At 48.8% G+C, this 20,000-nt stretch overlaps 1 protein-coding gene across 1 annotated transcript in view; it reads left to right on the forward strand.

The window, feature by feature from the left end:
- LOC115171990 (septin-9) overlaps positions 1-20,000 on the forward strand; it is a gene marked incomplete in the record, with an annotated part of 212,274 nt that overhangs the window by 110,354 nt on the left and 81,920 nt on the right.

The raw sequence follows: 20,000 nt of genomic DNA on the forward strand, positions 1-20,000 counted from the left end.
TGAGCTTCATCTTCACGCCCTTTTCCTCTATCACTGCAGAGACACACAGAGAGGAGAGATAACACACACACACACAGAGAGAGAGGAGAGATAACACACACACAGAGAGAGAGGAGAGAGATGACACACACACACAGAGAGGAGAGATGACACACACACAGAGAGAGGAGAGATGACACACACAGAGAGAGAGGAGAGATGACACACACACACGCACAGAGAGAGGAGAGATGACACACACACACAGAGAGAGGAGAGATGACACACACAGAGAGAGAGGAGAGATGACACACACACACGCACAGAGAGAGGAGAGATGACACACACACACAGAGAGGAGAGATGACACACACACACACAGAGAGGAGAGATGACACACACACAGAGAGAGGAGAGATGACACACACAGAGAGAGAGGAGAGATGACACACACACACACAGAGAGGAGAGATGACACACACACACAGAGAGGAGAGATGACACACACACACAGAGAGAGAGAGGAGAGATGACACACACACAGAGAGAGAGGAGAGACGACACACACACAGAGAGAGGAGAGATGACACACACACACACACACACACACACACAGAGAGATGACACACACACACACAGAGAGGAGAGACGACACACACACAGAGAGAGGAGAGATGACACACACACACAGACAGAGAGAGGAGAGATGACACACACACACAGAGAGGAGAGATGACACACACACAGAGAGGAGAGATGACACACACACACAGAGAGGAGAGATGACACACACACACACACACAGAGAGGAGAGATGACACACACACACAGAGAGGAGAGATGACACACACACACACAGAGAGGAGAGATGACACACACACACACACACAGAGAGGAGAGATGACACACACACACACACACAGAGAGAGGAGAGATGACACACACACACAGAGTGGAGTCATTAGAGTTGACAGAGACAAACAGTAGAAAGGTCGGCTATCAAAACCGTTCTAGGAATATTCCATATTCCATCTCTGAAATCAGTTGAAATCAGTTGTTAAAATGTGTGTTTGTGTCCAAGCGGGCAAGACAGAATGGAAATGGCAGCATTTGAGAACGTGCTTACTAGGAACTCCTTTCTTAATACATACTGTGTGTGTACTGTGTGTGTGTGTGTACTGTGTGTGTGTACTGTGTGTGTGTGTGTGTGTGTGTGTGTGTACTGTGTGTGTGTGTGTACTGTGTGTGTGTGTGTACTGTGTGTGTGTGTGTGTACTGTGTGTGTGTGTGTACTGTGTGTGTGTGTGTACTGTGTGTGTGTGTGTGTGTGTGTGTGTGTGTGTGTGTGTGTGTGTGTGTGTGTGTACTGTGTGTGTGTGTTTATGTGTGTGTGTTTATGTGTGTGTGTTTATGTGTGTGTGTGTGTGTGTGTGTGTGTGTGTGTGTGTGTGTGTGTGTGTGTGTGTGTTGTGTGTGTGTACTGTGTGTGTGTGTTTATGTGTGTGTGTTTATGTGTGTGTGTGTGTGTGTGTGTGTGTGTGTGTGTGTGTGTGTGTGTGTGTGTGTGTCTGTGTGTGTGTGTGTGTGTGTGTGTGTGTGTGTGTGTGTGTTCGTGTGTGTGTGTGTGTCTGTGTGTGTGTGTTTATGTGTGTGTGTGTGTGTGTGTGTGTGTGTGTGTGTGTGTGTGTGTTTATGTGTGTGTGTGTGTGTGTGTGTGTATGAGTGTGTATGAGTTTATGTGTGTGTGTGTGTGTGTGTGTGTGTGTGTGTGTGTGTGTGTGTGTGTGAGTTTATGTGTGTGTGTGTGTGTGTGTGTGTGTGTGTGTGTGTGTGTGTGTGTGTGTGTGTGTGTGTGTGTGTGTGTGTGTGTGTGTGTGTGTGAGAGAGTTTATGTGTGTGTGTGTATGTGTGTTAAACCCTAAAGACTATAAAGACTATAATTTGAGGCCCGTGATGTTGTGTCAGCTTTCAGGAATCTCCTCTGGATGGAAATGGCCTTCTGGTGCATTATCATTGAGATTACCTGAAACCTGTTACAACTGTCTACAACTTGTCTCTATAACCACTGTCTATATGGCCTGCCAATAGCCTCACTTGTCTGGCTGTCTATCTATCTCTCTGACTCCCTCTCTTTCTCTCTCTCTCCGTCCCACATGGAGGTACAGTAGATATGAGTTTAGATTGAATAGATCTGTTTTACTGTCTGTTTTACAGCATCTCTCTGTCTGTTTTTCCTGTCTGTTTTCTTGTCTGTTTTATTGTCTGTTTAACAGCATCTCTCAGTCTGTTTTACTGTCTGTTTTCCTGTCTATTTTACAGCATCTCTCTGTCTGTTTTACTGTCTGTTTAACAGCATCTCTCTGTCTGTTTAACAGCATCTCTCTGTCTGTTTAACAGCATCTCTCTGTCTGTTTAACAGCATCTCTCTGTGTGCTTTATAGTAGCCAGGGGACAGAGGATGTGAGGCTCGTTCTCTTCCCCAAGGTTCTGACATTTACAGGAAGAAGGCAGAAGCTGTCCCCTAACCACTGACACAGGGTCAGAGGTTAGTACAGAGGGAGGACATCTGATCCAGGATCTGTAGCCTGGGGTGACATCTAGCTCTAAATATTTACAGTATCCAGGGGAACAAGTGCTGTGCAACCCCCCTCTGTCTTCCCCCGGGACGTGACTTCAGGAGGTAGAGGTCAGTCACAGGTCCCCCTAACCCAACTCATCATCAAGCCGTTGATTAGAATCACGTGGTTTAGGGCAAAAACCAAAATGCACCCCTTTTGGGTCCCCAGAGCAGGGTTAAGAAGCACTTACCCAGGGGCTATAAGGATGACTTAACAACTGTTTCTGGGTCAGATATCTTCTCTAGATCTGTGGCCTCAGAGGGAACCATCTATCACAGGGGTTATAAGGATGACTTAACAACTGTTTCTGGGTCAGATATCTTCTCTAGATCTGTGGCCTCAGAGGGAACCATCTATCACAGGGGTTATAAGGATGACTTAACAACTGTTTCTGGGTCAGATATCTTCTCTAGATCTGTGGCCTCAGAGGGAACCATTCTGTTCAAGATAGCACAGAGATAACACAAGGTACTAAAGCTAGCCACAGGCCTAACCCAAACCTACACACCTAAACCCATCTCCTGTCAGTGTTTCGGTCCCAGATGAGTGGGGGGCTGTCTAGACACGGTTCCCTCCAGAGTCCCACCCCCGGCGTAGTGTCCTACGAGGGGGTGGACCAACTGCCATACTCATAAAGCATTTTAGCTGATCTAGGATCAGGTCCTCCTCTCCATGTAATCTGATTCATTATGATCTAGGATCAGGTCCCCCCCTCTCCATGTAATCTGATTCATTATGCATTGCTTGCTGTTTGGGGTTTTAGGCTGGGTTTCTGTACAGCACTTTGAGATTTCAGCTGATGTACGAAGGGCTATATAAATAAATTTGATTTGATTTGATTTTACACCTACCTAGCTAACACTCTGACAGTGGGCTACATCTAGCTAGCTAACACTGACAGTGGGCTACATCTACCCAGCTAACACTCTGACAGTGGGCTACATCTACCTAGCTAACACTCTGGCAGTGGGCTACATCTACCTAGCTAACACTCTGGCAGTGGGCTACATCTACCTACAGCTAACACTCTGACAGTGGGCTACATCTACCTAGCTAACACTCTGGCAGTGGGCTACATCTACCTAGCTAACACTCTGACAGTGGGCTACATCTACCTATAGCTAACACTCTGACAGTGGGCTACAGCTACCTAGCTAACACTCTGACAGTGGGCTAGATCTAGCTAGCTAACACTCTGGCAGTGGGCTACATCTACCCAGCTAACACTCTGACAGTGGGCTACATCTACCTAGCTAACACTCTGACAGTGGGCTACATCTACCTATAGCTAACACTCTGACAGTGGGCTACATCTAGCTAGCTAACACTCTGACAGTGGGCTACATCTACCCAGCTAACACTCTGACAGTGGGCTACATCTACCTAGCTAACACTCTGACAGTGGGCTACATCTACCTAGCTAACACTCTGACAGTGGGCTACATCTACCTACAGCTAACACTCTGACAGTGGGCTACATCTACCTTGCTAACACTCTGGCAGTGGGCTACATCTACCTAGCTAACACTCTGACAGTGGGCTACATCTACCCAGCTAACACTCTGACAGTGGGCTACATCTACCTAGCTAACACTCTGGCAGTGGGCTACACCTACCCAGCTAACACTCTGACAGTGGGCTACATCTACCTAGCTAACACTCTGGCAGTGGGCTACACCTACCTAGCTAACACTCTGGCAGTGGGCTACATCTACCTAGCTAGCAATCTGGCAGTGGGCTACATCTACCCAGCTAACACTGACAGTGGGCTACATCTACCTAGCTAACACTCTGGCAGTGGGCTACATCTACCTAGCTAACACTCTGACAGTGGGCTACATCTACCTAGCTAGCACTCTGGCAGTGGGCTACATCTAACCAGCTAACACTCTGACAGTGGGCTACATCTACCTAGCTAACACTCTGACAGTGGGCTAGATCTAGCTAGCTAACACTCTGACAGTGGGCTACATCTACCTACAGCTAACACTCTGACAGTGGGCTACATCTACCTACAGCTAACACTCTGACAGTGGGCTACATCTACCTAGCTAACACTCTGGCAGTGGGCTACATCTACCTAGCTAACACTCTGACAGTGGGCTACATCTAGCTAGATAACACTCTGACAGTGGGCTACATCTAGCTAGCTAACACTCTGGCAGTGGGCTACATCTACCCAGCTAACACTCTGACAGTGGGCTACATCTACCTAGCTAACACTCTGACAGTAGGCTACATCTACCTAGCTAACACTCTGACAGTGGGCTACATCTACCTACAGCTAACACTCTGACAGTGGGCTATATCTACCTTGCTAACACTCTGGCAGTGGGCTACATCTACCTAGCTAACACTCTGACAGTGGGCTACATCTACCCAGCTAACACTCTGACAGTGGGCTACATCTACCTAGCTAACACTCTGGCAGTGGGCTACACCTACCCAGCTAACACTCTGACAGTGGGCTACATCTACCTAGCTAACACTCTGGCAGTGGGCTACACCTACCTAGCTAACACTCTGGCAGTGGGCTACATCTACCTAGCTAGCAATCTGGCAGTGGGCTACATCTACCCAGCTAACACTCTGACAGTGGGCTACATCTACCTAGCTAGCACTCTGGCAGTGGGCTACATCTACCTACAGCTAACACTCTGACAGTGGGCTACATCTACCTAGCTAACACTCTGACAGTGGGCTACATCTACCCAGCTAACACTCTGACAGTGGGCTACATCTACCTAGCTAACACTCTGACAGTGGGCTACATCTACCCAGCTAACACTCTGACAGTGGGGTACATCTACCCAACTAACACTCTGACAGTGGGCTACACCTACCTAGCTAACACTCTGACAGTGGGCTACATCTACCTAGCTAACACTCTGACAGTGGGCTACATCTACCTAGCTAACACTCTGACAGTGGGCTACACCTACCTAGCTAACACTCTGACAGTGGGCTACATCTACCTAGCTAACACTCTGACAGTGGGCTACATCTACCTAGCTAACACTCTGACAGTGGGCTACATCTACCTAGCTAACACTCTGACAGTGGGCTACATCTACCTACAGCTAACAATCTGGCAGTGGGCTACACCTACCCAGCTAACACTCTGGCAGTGGGCTACATCTACCTAGCTAGCACTCTGGCAGTGGGCTACATCTACCCAGCTAACACTCTGGCAGTGGGCTACATCTACCTAGCTAGCACTCTGGCAGTGGGCTACATCTACCTAGCTAACACTCTGACAGTGGGCTACATCTACCTAGCTAGCACTCTGGCAGTGGGCTACATCTACCTAGCTAACACACTGACAGTGGGCTACATCTACCTAGCTAACACTCTGACAGTGGGCTACATCTACCCAGCTAACACTCTGACAGTGGGCTACATCTACCTAGCTAACACTCTGGCAGTGGGCTACATCTACCTAGCTAACACTCTGGCAGTGGGCTACATCTACCTACAGCTAACACTCTGACAGTGGGCTATATCTACCTTGCTAACACTCTGGCAGTGGGCTACATCTACCTAGCTAACACTCTGACAGTGGGCTACATCTACCCAGCTAACACTCTGACAGTGGGCTACATCTACCTAGCTAACACTCTGGCAGTGGGCTACACCTACCCAGCTAACACTCTGACAGTGGGCTACATCTACCTAGCTAACACTCTGGCAGTGGGCTACACCTACCTAGCTAACACTCTGGCAGTGGGCTACATCTACCTAGCTAGCAATCTGGCAGTGGGCTACATCTACCCAGCTAACACTCTGACAGTGGGCTACATCTACCTAGCTAGCACTCTGGCAGTGGGCTACATCTACCTACAGCTAACACTCTGACAGTGGGCTACATCTACCTAGCTAACACTCTGACAGTGGGCTACATCTACCCAGCTAACACTCTGGCAGTGGGCTACATCTACCTAGATAACACTCTGACAGTGGGCTACATCTACCCAGCTAACACTCTGACAGTGGGGTACATCTACCCAACTAACACTCTGACAGTGGGCTACACCTACCTAGCTAACACTCTGACAGTGGGCTACATCTACCTAGCTAACACTCTGACAGTGGGCTACATCTACCTAGCTAACACTCTGACAGTGGGCTACACCTACCTAGCTAACACTCTGACAGTGGGCTACATCTACCTAGCTAACACTCTGACAGTGGGCTACATCTACCTAGCTAACACTCTGACAGTGGGCTACATCTACCTAGCTAACACTCTGACAGTGGGCTACATCTACCTACAGCTAACAATCTGGCAGTGGGCTACACCTACCCAGCTAACACTCTGGCAGTGGGCTACATCTACCTAGCTAGCACTCTGGCAGTGGGCTACATCTACCCAGCTAACACTCTGGCAGTGGGCTACATCTACCTAGCTAGCACTCTGGCAGTGGGCTACATCTACCTAGCTAACACTCTGACAGTGGGCTACATCTACCTAGCTAGCACTCTGGCAGTGGGCTACATCTACCTAGCTAGCACTCTGACAGTGGGCTACACCTACCTAGCTAACACACTGACAGTGGGCTACACCTACCTAGCTAACACTCTGACAGTGGGCTACATCTACCTAGCTGGAAACTATCTCTATCCCTCAGCTCTGGTCAGGTAAGCTGCTTTACTGACCCAATGATCTTACCGCAGGCCTGGTCTAGTACTTAAGAACTACTGCAGCTACATCCTTCCTGCCTTACTCCATAGCAGGATTCTGAGTCATTTTATATATATATATACATACATACTGCTCAAAAAAATAAAGGGAACACTTAAACAACACAATGTAACTCCAAGTCAATCATACTTCTGTGAAATCGAACTGTCCACTTAGGAAGCAACACTGGTTGACAATAAATTTCACATGCTGTTGTGCAAATGGAATAGACAACAGGTGGAAATTATAGGCAATTAGCAAGACACCCCCAATAAAGGAGTGGTTCTGCAGGTGGTGACCACAGACCACTTCTCAGTTCCTATGCTTCCTGGCTGATGTTTTGGTCACTTTTGAATGCTGGCGGTGCTTTCACTCTAGTGGTAGCATGAGACGGAGTCTACAACCCACACAAGTGGCTCAGGGAGTGCAGCTCATCCAGGATGGCACATCAATGCGAGCTGTGGCAAGAAGGTTTGCTGTGTCTGTCAGCGTAGTGTCCAGAGCATGGAGGCGCTACCAGGAGACAGGCCAGTACATCAGGAGACGTGGAGGAGGCCGTAGGAGGGCAACAACCCAGCAGCAGGACCGCTACCTCCGCCTTTGTGCAAGGAGGAGCAGGAGGAGCACTGCCAGAGCCCTGCAAAATGACCTCCAGCAGGCCACAAATGTGCATGTGTCTGCTCAAACGGTCAGAAACAGACTCCATGAGGGTGGTATGAGGGCCCGACATCCACAGGTGGGGGTTGTGCTTACAGCCCAACACCGTGCAGGACGTTTGGCATTTGCCAGAGAACACCAAGATTGGCAAATTCGCCACTGGCGCCTTGTGCTCTTCACAGATGAAAGCAGGTTCACACTGAGCACATGTGACAGACGTGACAGAGTCTGGAGACGCCGTGGAGAACGTTCTGCTGCCTGCAACATCCTCCAGCATGACCGGTTTGGCGGTGGGTCAGTCATGGTGTGGGGAGCATTTCTTTGGGGGGCCGCACAGCCCTCCATGTGCTCGCCAGAGGTAGCCTGACTGCCATTAGGTACCGAGATGAGATCCTCAGACCCCTTGTGAGACCATATGCTGGTGCGGTTGGCCCTGGGTTACTCCTAATGCAAGACAATGCTAGACCTCATGTGGCTGGAGTGTGTCAGCAGTTCCTGCAAGAGGAAGGCATTGATGCTATGGACTGGCCCGCCCGTTCCCCAGACCTGAATCCAATTGAGCACATCTGGGACATCATGTCTCGCTTCATCCACCAACGCCACGTTGCACCACAGACTGTCCAGGAGTTGGCGGATGCTTTAGTCCAGGTCTGGGAGGAGATCCCTCAGGAGACCATCCGCCACCTCATCAGGAGCATGCCCAGGCATTGTAGGGAGGTCATACAGGCACGTGGAGGCCACACACACTACTGAGCCTCATTTTGACTTGTTTTAAGGACATTACATCAAAGTTGGATCAGCCTGTAGTGTGGTTTTCCACTTTAATTTTGAGTGTGACTCCAAATCCAGACCGCCATGGGTTGATAAATTGGATTTCAATTGATTATTTTTGTGTGATTTTGTTGTCAGCACATTCAACTATGTAAAGAAAAAAGTATTTAATAAGATTATTTCATTCATTCTGTCACGTCCTGGCCACTATAAGGGTTAATTGTTATTGTAGTTTGGTCAGGACGTGGCAGAGGGTATTTGGTTTATGTGGTTCGGGGTGGTGGTTTTTCTAAAAAGGGCATTTGATTTATGTATTCCGGGGTTTTTGGGCACTGTTCCTTGTTTATGTAATTCTATGTTTAGTCTAGGTAATCTGTTTCTATGTTGAGTTAATTGGGGTGGACTTCCAATTGAAGGCAGCTGTTTGGTGTTGCCTTTGATTGGAAGTCCTATATTAGTTGGGTGTGTTTGTCTGTGTATTTGTGGGAGATTGTTTCGTGTTTAGCATGTGTGAGCCTAACAGGACTGTCAGTATATCGTGAGTTCGTTTTGTTATTTTTGTATGTTCATCTTTGAGTTTATTAAACGTTCAAAATGAACTATTTCAACTCTGCTGCATATTGGTCCTCATTTTCCGACGATGATTTCGCCATATCGTCTGACGACGAAGAAATCCCTGACAGAATCTCCCACCAAACCAGGACCAAGCAGCAGAGGAAGGAGCAGAGGAATTTTGAATTGGACAAACGGGAGAGATGGACATGGGAGCAAGTTATGGCCGGAGAGGGCCCATGGAGAATGGCTGGTAAGGACCGGGAACGTTTCCGAGGATCACGACTGGCGTTGAAGCACGAGAGGCACCCCCAAGAATTTTTTTGGGGGGGCACACGGGTAGTTTGGCTAGGCCTAGGAAGAGCCGGAAGCCAGCTACCAGTGGTTATATGGAGGAGCGTATGAGGTGGAGAGTGCCATGTTTCGCTGAGGAGCGCACTCTCTCACCCATACGCACGCACAGTCCGGTGCGCGTTTTTTCAGCCCCTCGCAGGTGCCGTGCTAGAGCAGGCATCCAGCCTGGTAGGAGGATGCCTGCGCAGTGCATCTGGGCGCCGGTACGCCTCCGAGGACCAGGCTACCCAACTCCCGCTCTACGCACGGCTACCATCAGGCCCCTGCACAGCCCAGTCCGCCCTGTACAAGCACCCCGCTCGTACAGGGCTACTAGTTCCATCCAGCCAAGGCGGGTTGTGCAGGAGGTAAGATCTAGACCGGCTGTGCGCCTCCATAGCCCTGGGTTTCCAGCTCCTGTCTCTCGTGCGGACCCGGAAGTGCGTCAGCCCAGTCCGACTCGTCCTGTTCCCGCTCCCCACACTAGCCTGGAGGTGCGTGTTCCCAGTCTGGTACGTCCAGTACCAGCACCACGCACCAGGCTTCAAGTGCGTCATTCCAGTCCGACGTCGCCAGAGCTGCCCGTCAGTCAAGAGTCGCCAGAACTGCCCGTCAGTCAAGAGTCGCCAGAGCCGCCCGTCAATGAGGAATCGCCAGAGCCGCCCATCAGTGAAGAGTCGCCAGAGCCACCCACTAGTCAGGATCTGCCAGAGTGGCCAGACTGCCCGGAGATGCCAGAGTGGCCAGACTGCTCGGAGATGCCAGAGTGGCCAGACTGCCCCGAGCTGCCAGAGCGGCCAGACTGCCCCGAGCTGCCAGAGAGGCCAGACTGCCCCGAGCTGCCAGAGTGGCCAGACTGCCCCGAGCTGCCAGAGTGGCCAGACTGCCCCGAGCTGCCAGAGTGGCCAGACTGCCCCGAGCTGCCAGAGTGGCCAGACTGCCCCGAGCTGCCAGAGTGGCCAGACTGCCCCGAGCTGCCAGAGTGGCCAGACTGCCCCGAGCTGCCAGAGTGGCCAGACTGCTCCGAGCTGCCACAGTGGCCAGACTGCCCCGAGCTGCCAGACTGCCCCGAGCTGCCAGAGTGGCCAGACTGCCCCGAGCTGCCAGAGTGGCCAGACTGCCCCGAGCTGCCAGAGTGGCCAGACTGCCCCGAGCTGCCAGAGTGGCCAGACTGCCCCGAGCTGCCAGAGCGGCCAGACTGCCCCGAGTTGCCAGAGCTGCCAGACTGCCCCGAGCTGCCAGAGCGGCCAGACTGCCCCGAGCTGCCAGACTGCCCCGAGCTGCCAGAGTGGCCAGACTGCCCGGCGATGCCAGACTGCCCGGCGATGCCAGACTGCCCGGCGATGCCAGACTGCCCGGCGATGCCAGAGTGGCCCGACTGTCTTCCGGCGATGCCAGAGTGGCCCGACTGTCTTCCGGCGATGCCAGAGTGGCCCGACTGTCTTCCGGCGATGCCAGAGTGGCCCGACTGTCTTCCGGCGATGCCAGAGTGGCCCGACTGTCTTCCGGCGATGCCAGAGTGGCCCGACTGTCTTCCGGGCCAGCCAGAGTGGCCCGTCTACCCGGAGCTGCTGGGGTGGGTCGTCTGCCCGGAACTGCCTGAACCAGAGCCACCTCCAGATATAGGTGGGTTGGGGAGGGGGGGTGTAGCACAGTGCCGTCGTTGACGGCAGCCACCCTCCCTTCCCTCCCTTTAGTTAAGGGGATTTTTTTGGGGGGGGGGGGGGTTTGTTATTTTGAGGTGCTTCCGGGGTTAGCACCTTTAGGGGGGGGGTACTGTCACGTCCTGGCCAGTATAAGGGTTAATTGTTATTGTAGTTTGGTCAGGATGTGGCAGAGGGTATTTGGTTTATGTGGTTCGGGGTGGTGGTTTTTCTAAAGGGCATTTGATTTATGGATTCCGGGGTTTTTGGGCACTGTTCCTTGTTTATGTAATTCTATGTTTAGTCTAGGTAATCTGTTTTTATGTTGAGTTAATTGGGATGGACTTCCAATTGAAGGCAGCTGTTTGGTGTTGCCTTTGATTGGAAGTCCTATATTAGTTGGGTGTGTTTGTCTGTGTATTTGTGGGAGATTGTTTCGTGTTTAGCATGTGTGAGCCTAACAGGACTGTCAGTATATCGTGAGTTCGTTTTGTTATTTTTGTATGTTCATCTTTGAGTTTATTAAACGTTCAAAATGAACTATCTCAACTCTGCTGCATATTGGTCCTCATTTTTCAACAATGATTTCGCCATATCATCTGACGACGAAGAAATCCCTGACACATTCAGATCTAGGATGTTATTTTAGTGTTCCCTTTATTTTTTTGAGCAGTGTATATATATATATATATATATACGGAATATACACTGCTCAAAAAATAAAGGGAACACTTAAACAACACAATGTAACTCCAAGTCAATCACACTTCTGTGAAATCAAACTGTCCACTTAGGAAGCAACACTGATTGACAATAAATTTCACATGCTGTTGTGCAAATGGAATAGACAACGGTGGAAATTATAGGCAATTAGCAAGACACCCCCAATAAAGGAGTGGTTCTGCAGGTGGGGACCACAGACCACTTCTCAGTTCCTATGCTTCCTGGCTGATGTTTTGGTCACTTTTGAATGCTGGCGGTGCTTTCACTCTAGTGGTAGCATGAGACGGAGTCTACAACCCACACAAGTGGCTCAGGTAGTGCAGCTCATCCAGGATGGCACATCAATGCGAGCTGTGGCAAGAAGGTTTGCTGTGTCTGTCAGCGTAGTGTCCAGAGCATGGAGGCGCTACCAGGAGACAGGCCACGTCTGGGAGGAGATCCCTCAGGAGACCATCCGCCACCTCATCAGGAGCATGCCCAGGCATTGTAGGCAGGTCATACAGGCACGTGGAGGCCACACACACTACTGAGCCTCATTTTGACTTGTTTTAAGGACATTACATAAAAGTTGGATCAGCCTGTAGTGTGGTTTTCCACTTCAATTTTGAGTGTGACTCCAAATCCAGACCTCCATGGGTTGATAAATTGGATTTTCATTGACTATTTTTGTGTGATTTTGTTGTCAGCACATTCAACTATGTAAAGAAAAAAGTATTTAATAAGATTCTTTCTTTCTATCAGATCTAGGATGTGTTATTTTAGTGTTCCCTTAATTTTTTTGAGCAGTGTATATGACAATTACTTTCTATGTTTGGTTAATGTATAAATACATGCTAGTTTCTCCTTATGGCTGGTGACTCTGGACTTCTGAACGTGTACTGAGTCACATGGTTTCACTGTGAGAGGAACATGGTAACATGGATGTGAGATTCCCACACAGACAGGAGACAGATTCCCACACACACACACACACACACACACACACACACACACACACACACACACACACACACACACACACACACACACACACACACACACACACACACACACACACACACACACACACACACTTGACCATGTTTAGACTTGTTCTAAATGAAATGGGTCTTTATGGGAACTCATCATAGCAGTCTAACTGAACTGTAGTGTTTTGTTCTCTTCCACAGGAAGTTAATGGTAGCCACATCAAGCTGTTAAGCAGACCGATACTAGAAACAGAGGAAGTGATGTTCAGCAGGTTCATGTTCATGGAAGCTCCTATAAAAAGACACAGACATGTCCTTTTCTTCACCTGACTGTTTAACATTGTGCTAGCTCGCCTGGGGAGTGTGTCTGTGTGTGTGTGTGTGTGTGTGTGTGTGTGTGTGTGTGTGTGTGTGTGTGTGTGTGTGTGTGTGTGTGTGTGTGTGAGTGAGTGAGTAAGTGAGTGAGTGAGTGAGTGAGTGAGTGAGTGAGTGAGTGAGTGAGTGAGTGAGTGAGTATTCTGTCTCTCACTGTTCAAATAAACCTTCCATTAAAATTATAGACTGATCATTTCTTTGTCAGTGGGCAAACGTACAAAATCAGCAGGGGATCAAATACTTTTTTCCGTCACTGTACACACACACACACACACACACACACACACACACACACACACACACACACACACACACACACACACACACACCACAGTGGAACTAACACAAGGTTAACATTGCTGGTCCATAATATTCCATTGTGCAGCAGCAGCCCTCCTGGTTCTGAACATGGCTGGTGGAGAGACCAGGGAGGTCAGCCAGAGTAGACCTCCCTGATGAAATACAAACTGCTATTACAACACACTCTGCCTGGCCCACTGCTATTACAACACACCCTACCTGGCCCACTGCTATTACAACACACTCTGCCTGGCCCACTGCTATTACAACACACCCTACCTGGCCCACTGCTATTACAACACACTCTGCCTGGCCCACTGCTATTACAACACACCCTACCTGGCCCACTGCTATTACAACACACCCTACCTGGCCCACTGCTATTACAACACACCCTACCTGGCCCACTGCTATTACAACACACCCTACCTGGCCCACTGCTATTACAACACACTCTACCTGGCCCACTGCTATTACAACACACCCTACCTGGCCCACTGCTATTACAACACACTCTGCCTGGCCCACTGCTATTACAACACACCCTACCTGGCCCACTGCTATTACAACACACTCTACCTGGCCCACTGCTATTACAACACACTCTACCTGGCCCACTGCTATTACAACACACTCTATCTGGCCCACTGCTATTACAACACACTCTACCTGGCCCACTGCTATTACAACACACCCTACCTGGCCCACTGCTATTACAACACACTCTACCTGGCCCACTGCTATTACAACACACTCTACCTGGCCCACTGCTATTACAACACACTCTACCTGGCTCAGACATCAGCCTCCAGACACAATGATCTTGGGGCGGCATAGTGGGGGGTGACAGGTAGCATAGTGGGGGGTGACAGGTAGCCTAGTGGGGGGTGACAGGTAGCCTAGTGGGGGGCGGCAGGTAGCATAGTGGGGGCGACAGGTAGCATAGTGGGGGGCGACAGGTAGGATAGTGGGGGGCGGCAGGTAGAATAGTGGGGGGCGGCAGGTAGCCTAGTGGGGGGCGACAGGTAGCATAGTGGGGGGCGGCAGGTAGCCTAGTGGGGGGTGACAGGTAGCATAGTGGGGGGCGGCAGGTAGCCTAGTGGGGGGTGACAGGTAGCATAGTGGGGGGCGGCAGGTAGCCTAGTGGGGGGTGACAGGTAGCATAGTGGGGGGCGACAGGTAGCCTAGTGGGGGGTGACAGGTAGCATAGTGGGGGGCGACAGGTAGCCTAGTGGGGGGTGACAGGTAGCATAGTGGGGGGCGGCAGGTAGCCTAGTGGGGGGTGACAGGTAGCCTAGTGGGGGGTGACAGGTAGCCTAGTGGGGGGTGACAGGTAGCATAGTGGGGGGCGGCAGGTAGCCTAGTGGGGGGCGACAGGTAGCCTAGTGGGGGGCGACAGGTAGCCTAGAGGGGGGCGACAGGTAGCCTAGTGAGGGGCCCAGGAGTAGGCTGGTTAACACACCTGAAGATAAACCATACAGAACCCCCCCCTCCCCCCCGTGGCCCTAAGGCCAGGTTTAATAGTCCTTAACTAAAGGCAGGTGGGGGGCAGGTAGTCTAGTGGTGAGAGCGTTGGGCCAGTAACTGAAAGGTTGCTGGATCGAATCCCCGAGCTGACAAGGTAAAAATCTGTCATTCTGCCCCTTAAAAAGGCAGTTAACCCCCTGTTCCTAGGCTGTCATTGTAAATAAGAATTTGTTCTTAAATGACTTGCCTAGTTAAATAAAGGTAAAATACAAATAAAATCTATTCACTGGCTCTGTCTCAACACTGGAGGGGTCATACATTTTCTCTCTCTCTCTCTCTGTGTGTGTGTGTGTGTGTGTGTGTGTGTGTGTGTGTGTGTGTATGATTTACGCCTTCATAATTAACTACCACTGAGTTATATACTATAACCCTCTACCTGGTAGGTTAATTAACTACCACTGAGTTATATACTATAACCCTCTACCTGGTAGGTTAATTAACTACCACTGAGTTATATACTATAACCCTCTACCTGGTAGGTTAATTAACTACCACTGAGTTATATACTACAACCCTCTACCTGGTAGGTTAATTAACTACCGCTGAGTTATATACTATAACCCTCTACCTGGTAGGTTAATTAACTACCGCTGAGTTATATACTATAACCCTCTACCTGGTAGGTTAATTAACTACCACTGAGTTATATACTATAACCCTCTACCTGGTAGGTTAATTAACTACCGCTGAGTTATATACTATAACCCTCTACCTGGTAGGTTAATTAACTACCGCTGAGTTATATACTATAACCCCCTACCTGGTAGGTTATTTAACTACCACTGAGTTATATACTATAACCTGGTAGGTTAATTAACTACCACTGAGTTATATACTATAACCCTCTACCTGGTAGGTTAAATAACTACCACTGAGTTATATACTATAACCCTCTACCTGGTAGGTTAATTAACTACCACTGAGTTATATACTATAACCCTCTATCTGGTAGGTTAATTAACTACCACTGAGTTATATACTATAACCCTCTACCTGGTAGGTTAATTAACTACCACTGAGTTATATACTATAACCCTCTACCTGGTAGGTTAATTAACTACCACTGAGTTATATACTATAACCCTCTACCTGGTAGGTTAATTAACTACCACTGAGTTATATACTATAACCCTCTACCTGGTAGGTTAATTAACTACCACTGAGTTATATACTATAACCCTCTACCTGGTAGGTTAATTAACTACCACTGAGTTATATACTATAACCCTCTACCTGGTAGGTTAATTAACTACCACTGAGTTATATACTATAACCCTCTACCTGGGGTCTCTCCTCAGCTGGTTCTACCTGGGGTCTCTCCTCTCCTGGTTCTACCTGGGCCTCTCCTGGTTCTACCTGGGCCTCTCCTGGTTCTACCTGGGCCTCTCCTCAGCTGGTTCTACCTGGGGCCTCTCCTCAGCTGGTTCTACCTGGGCCTCTCCTCAGCTGGTTCTACCTGGGGTCTCTCCTCAGCTGGTTCTACCTGGGCCTCTCCTGGTTCTACCTGGGCCTCTCCTGGTTCTACCTGGGCCTCTCCTCAGCTGGTTCTACCTGGGCCTCTCCTCAGCTGGTTCTACCTGGGCCTCTCCTCAGCTGGTTCTACCTGGGGTCTCTCCTCAGCTGGTTCTACCTGGGGTCTCTCCTCAGCTGGTTCTACCTGGGCCTCTCCTGGTTCTACCTGGGCCTCTCCTGGTTCTACCTGGGCCTCTCCTCAGCTGGTTCTACCTGGGGTCTCTCCTCAGCTGGTTCTACCTGGGGTCTCTCCTGGTTCTACCTGGGGTCTCTCCTCAGCTGGTTCTACCTGGGCCTCTCCTCAGCTGGTTCTACCTGGGCCTCTCCTGGTTCTACCTGTGCATACTGGGCTCTCTCCTCAGCTGGTTCCTCTGACTGGTGATTATGTATTAGGGTCACAGTGACCTGTTACACACACATCCTCTCTCTCAATTCAATTTAATTTAAGGGCTTTATTGTCATGGGAAACATATGTTAACATTGCCAAAGCAAGTGAAATAGATAATAAACAGAAGTGAAATAAACAATAAAAATGAACAGTAAACATTACACTCACAAATGTTCCAAAAGTATAAAGACATTTCAAATGTCATATTATTTATATATACAGTGTTGTAACGATGTGGAAATAGTTAAAGTACAAAAGGGAAAATAAATAAACATAAATATGGCTTGTTTTTACGATGGTGTTTGTTCTTCACTGGTTGGGCTTTTCTTGTGGCAACAGGTCTCTCTCTCTCTCTCTCTCTCTCTGTCTCCCTCTCATTCTCTCTCTCTCTCTCTCTCTATCTGTCTGTCTGTCTCTCTCTCTCACTCTCTTTCTCTCTCCCTCTCTGTCTCTCTCTCTCGCTCTCTCTTTTTTCTCTCTCTCCCTTCTAGAATGCATTAGAATGACAAACACACAGTCTGTCAGTATGATTGATCTGTTCCTGTGTGATTCTCTCCCCTCTGAGGATCTGGGAGAACTCCAAGGCAAACAGACAGAGTAGAGAGTAGAGTGTAAATGTGTGTGTGTGTGTGTTTGTACATGACTAGACAGGACATTTAATGATATAGTTGTAGGCCAAGCCAGTGTTGAGAACTGAAACATTACATCTACCATCCAGGACATGAGCCTGTACAGCAGAACACATTATAGTGGGTGTATGTGTGTGTTTGTGTGTTTTTGTGTATATATCTGGTGTGGATATATTTGGTGTGTGTGTGTGTGTGTGTGTGTGTGTGTGTGTGTGTGTGTATATACAGTGAGGGGAAAAAAGTATTTGATCCCCTGCTGATTTTGTACGTTTGCCCACTGACAAAGAAATGATCAGTCTATAATTTTAATGGTAGGTTTATTTGAACAGTGAGAGACAGAATAACAACAAAAATATCCAGAAAAACACATGTCAAAAATGTTATAAATTGATTTGCATTTTTATGAGGGAAATAAGTATTTGACCCCTCTGCAAAACACGACTTGGTGGCAAAACCCTTGTTGGCAATCACAGAGGGATTTTGTCCCACTCCTCTTTGCAGATCTTCTCCAAGTCATTAAGGTTTCGAGGCTGACGTTTGGCAACTCGAACCTTCAGCTCCCTCCACAGATTTTCTATGGGATTAAGGTCTGGAGACTGGCTAGGCCACTCCAGGACCTTAATGTGCTTCTTCTTGAGCCACTCCTGTGTTGCCTTGGCCGTGTGTTTTAGGTCATTGTCATGCTGGAATACCCAACCACGACCAATTTTCAATGCCCTGGCCCAGGGAAGGAGGTTCTCACCCAAGATTTGACGGTACATGGCCCCGCCCATCGTCCCTTTGATGCGGTGAAGTTGTCCTGTCCCCTTAGCAGAAAAACACCCCCAAAGCATAATGTTTCCACCTCCATGTTTGACGGTGGGGATGGTGTTCTTGGGGTCATAGGCAGCATTCCTCCTCCTCCAAACACGGCGAGTTGAGTTGATGCCAAAGAGCTCCATTTTGGTCTCATCTGACCACAACACTTTCACCCAGTTGTCCTCTGAATCATTCAGATGTTCATTGGCAAACTTCAGACGGGCATGTATATGTGCTTTCTTGAGCAGGGGGACCTTGCGGGCACTGCAGGATTTCAGTCCTTCATGGCGTAGTGTGTTACTAATTGTTTTCTTGGTGACTATGGTCCCAGCTGCCTTGAGATCATTGACAAGATCCTCCCGTGTAGTTCTGGGCTGATTCCTCACCGTTCTCATGATCATTGCAACTCCATGAGGTGAGATCTTGCATGGAGCCCCAGGCCGAGGGAGATTGACAGTTCTTTTGTGTTTCTTCCAGTTGCGAATAATTGCACCAACTGTTGTCACCTTCTCACCAAGCTGCTTGGCGATGGTCTTATAGCCCATTCCAGCCTTGTGTAGGTCTACAATCTTGTCCCTGACATCCTTGGAGAGGTCTTTTGGTCTTGGCCATGGTGGAGAGTTTGGAATCTGATTGATTGATTGCTTCTGTGGACAGGTGTCTTTTATACAGGTAACAAACTGAGATTAGGAGCACTCCCTTTAAGAGTGTGCTCCTAATCTCAGCTCCTTACCTGTATAAAAGACACCTGGGAGCCAGAAATCTTTCTGATTGGGAGGGGGTCAAATACTTATTTCCCTCATTAAAATGCAAATCAATTAATAACATTTTTTACATGCGTTTTTCTGGATTGTTTTGTTGTTATTCTGTCTCTCACTGTTCAAATAAACCTACCATTAAAATTATAGACTGATCATTTCTTTGTCAGTGGGCAAACGTACAAAATCAGCAGGGGATCAAATACTTTTTTTTCCCTCACTGTATCTGGTGTGTGTCTGTGTGTGTATATATCTGGTGTGTGTGTGTGTGTGTGTGTGCTCACCATGGCTGACGGACTGCAGTTTGACAGTCTTGGAGATCTTCTCTTCGTAGTTAGGGCTGCAGGACTTGCGGCTGACTTTAGACTTGAACAGAGTGTTGACCAGGGTAGACTTCCCTAGTCCACTCTGACCTGTAGGAGAAAGACAGGACAGAGATACACTGTTTAGTGTTGATCAGGGTGTATGTGTGACCTCACCTTTTACATTTTTATTTAACTAGGCAAGTCAGTTAAGAACAAATTCTTATTTACAATGACGGCCTACAGTGGGTTAACTGCCTTGTTCAGGGGCAGAACAAAATATGTTTACCTTGTCAGCTCGGGGATTCGATCCAGCAACCTTTTGGTTACTGGCCAAACACTCTAACCACTAGGCTACCTGCCGCTCAGCTGACCTGAGATCAGCTTTTCTTTAACACTGATTCAATTTGAAGGAATTATCCACCTCATCAGAACACTGATTCTATTTGAGGGAATTATCCACCTCATCAGAACACTGATTCTATT

Source organism: Salmo trutta, chromosome 32 (genome assembly GCF_901001165.1).
Source record: "Salmo trutta chromosome 32, fSalTru1.1, whole genome shotgun sequence".
Classification (NCBI taxonomy): Eukaryota; Metazoa; Chordata; class Actinopteri; order Salmoniformes; family Salmonidae; genus Salmo; species Salmo trutta.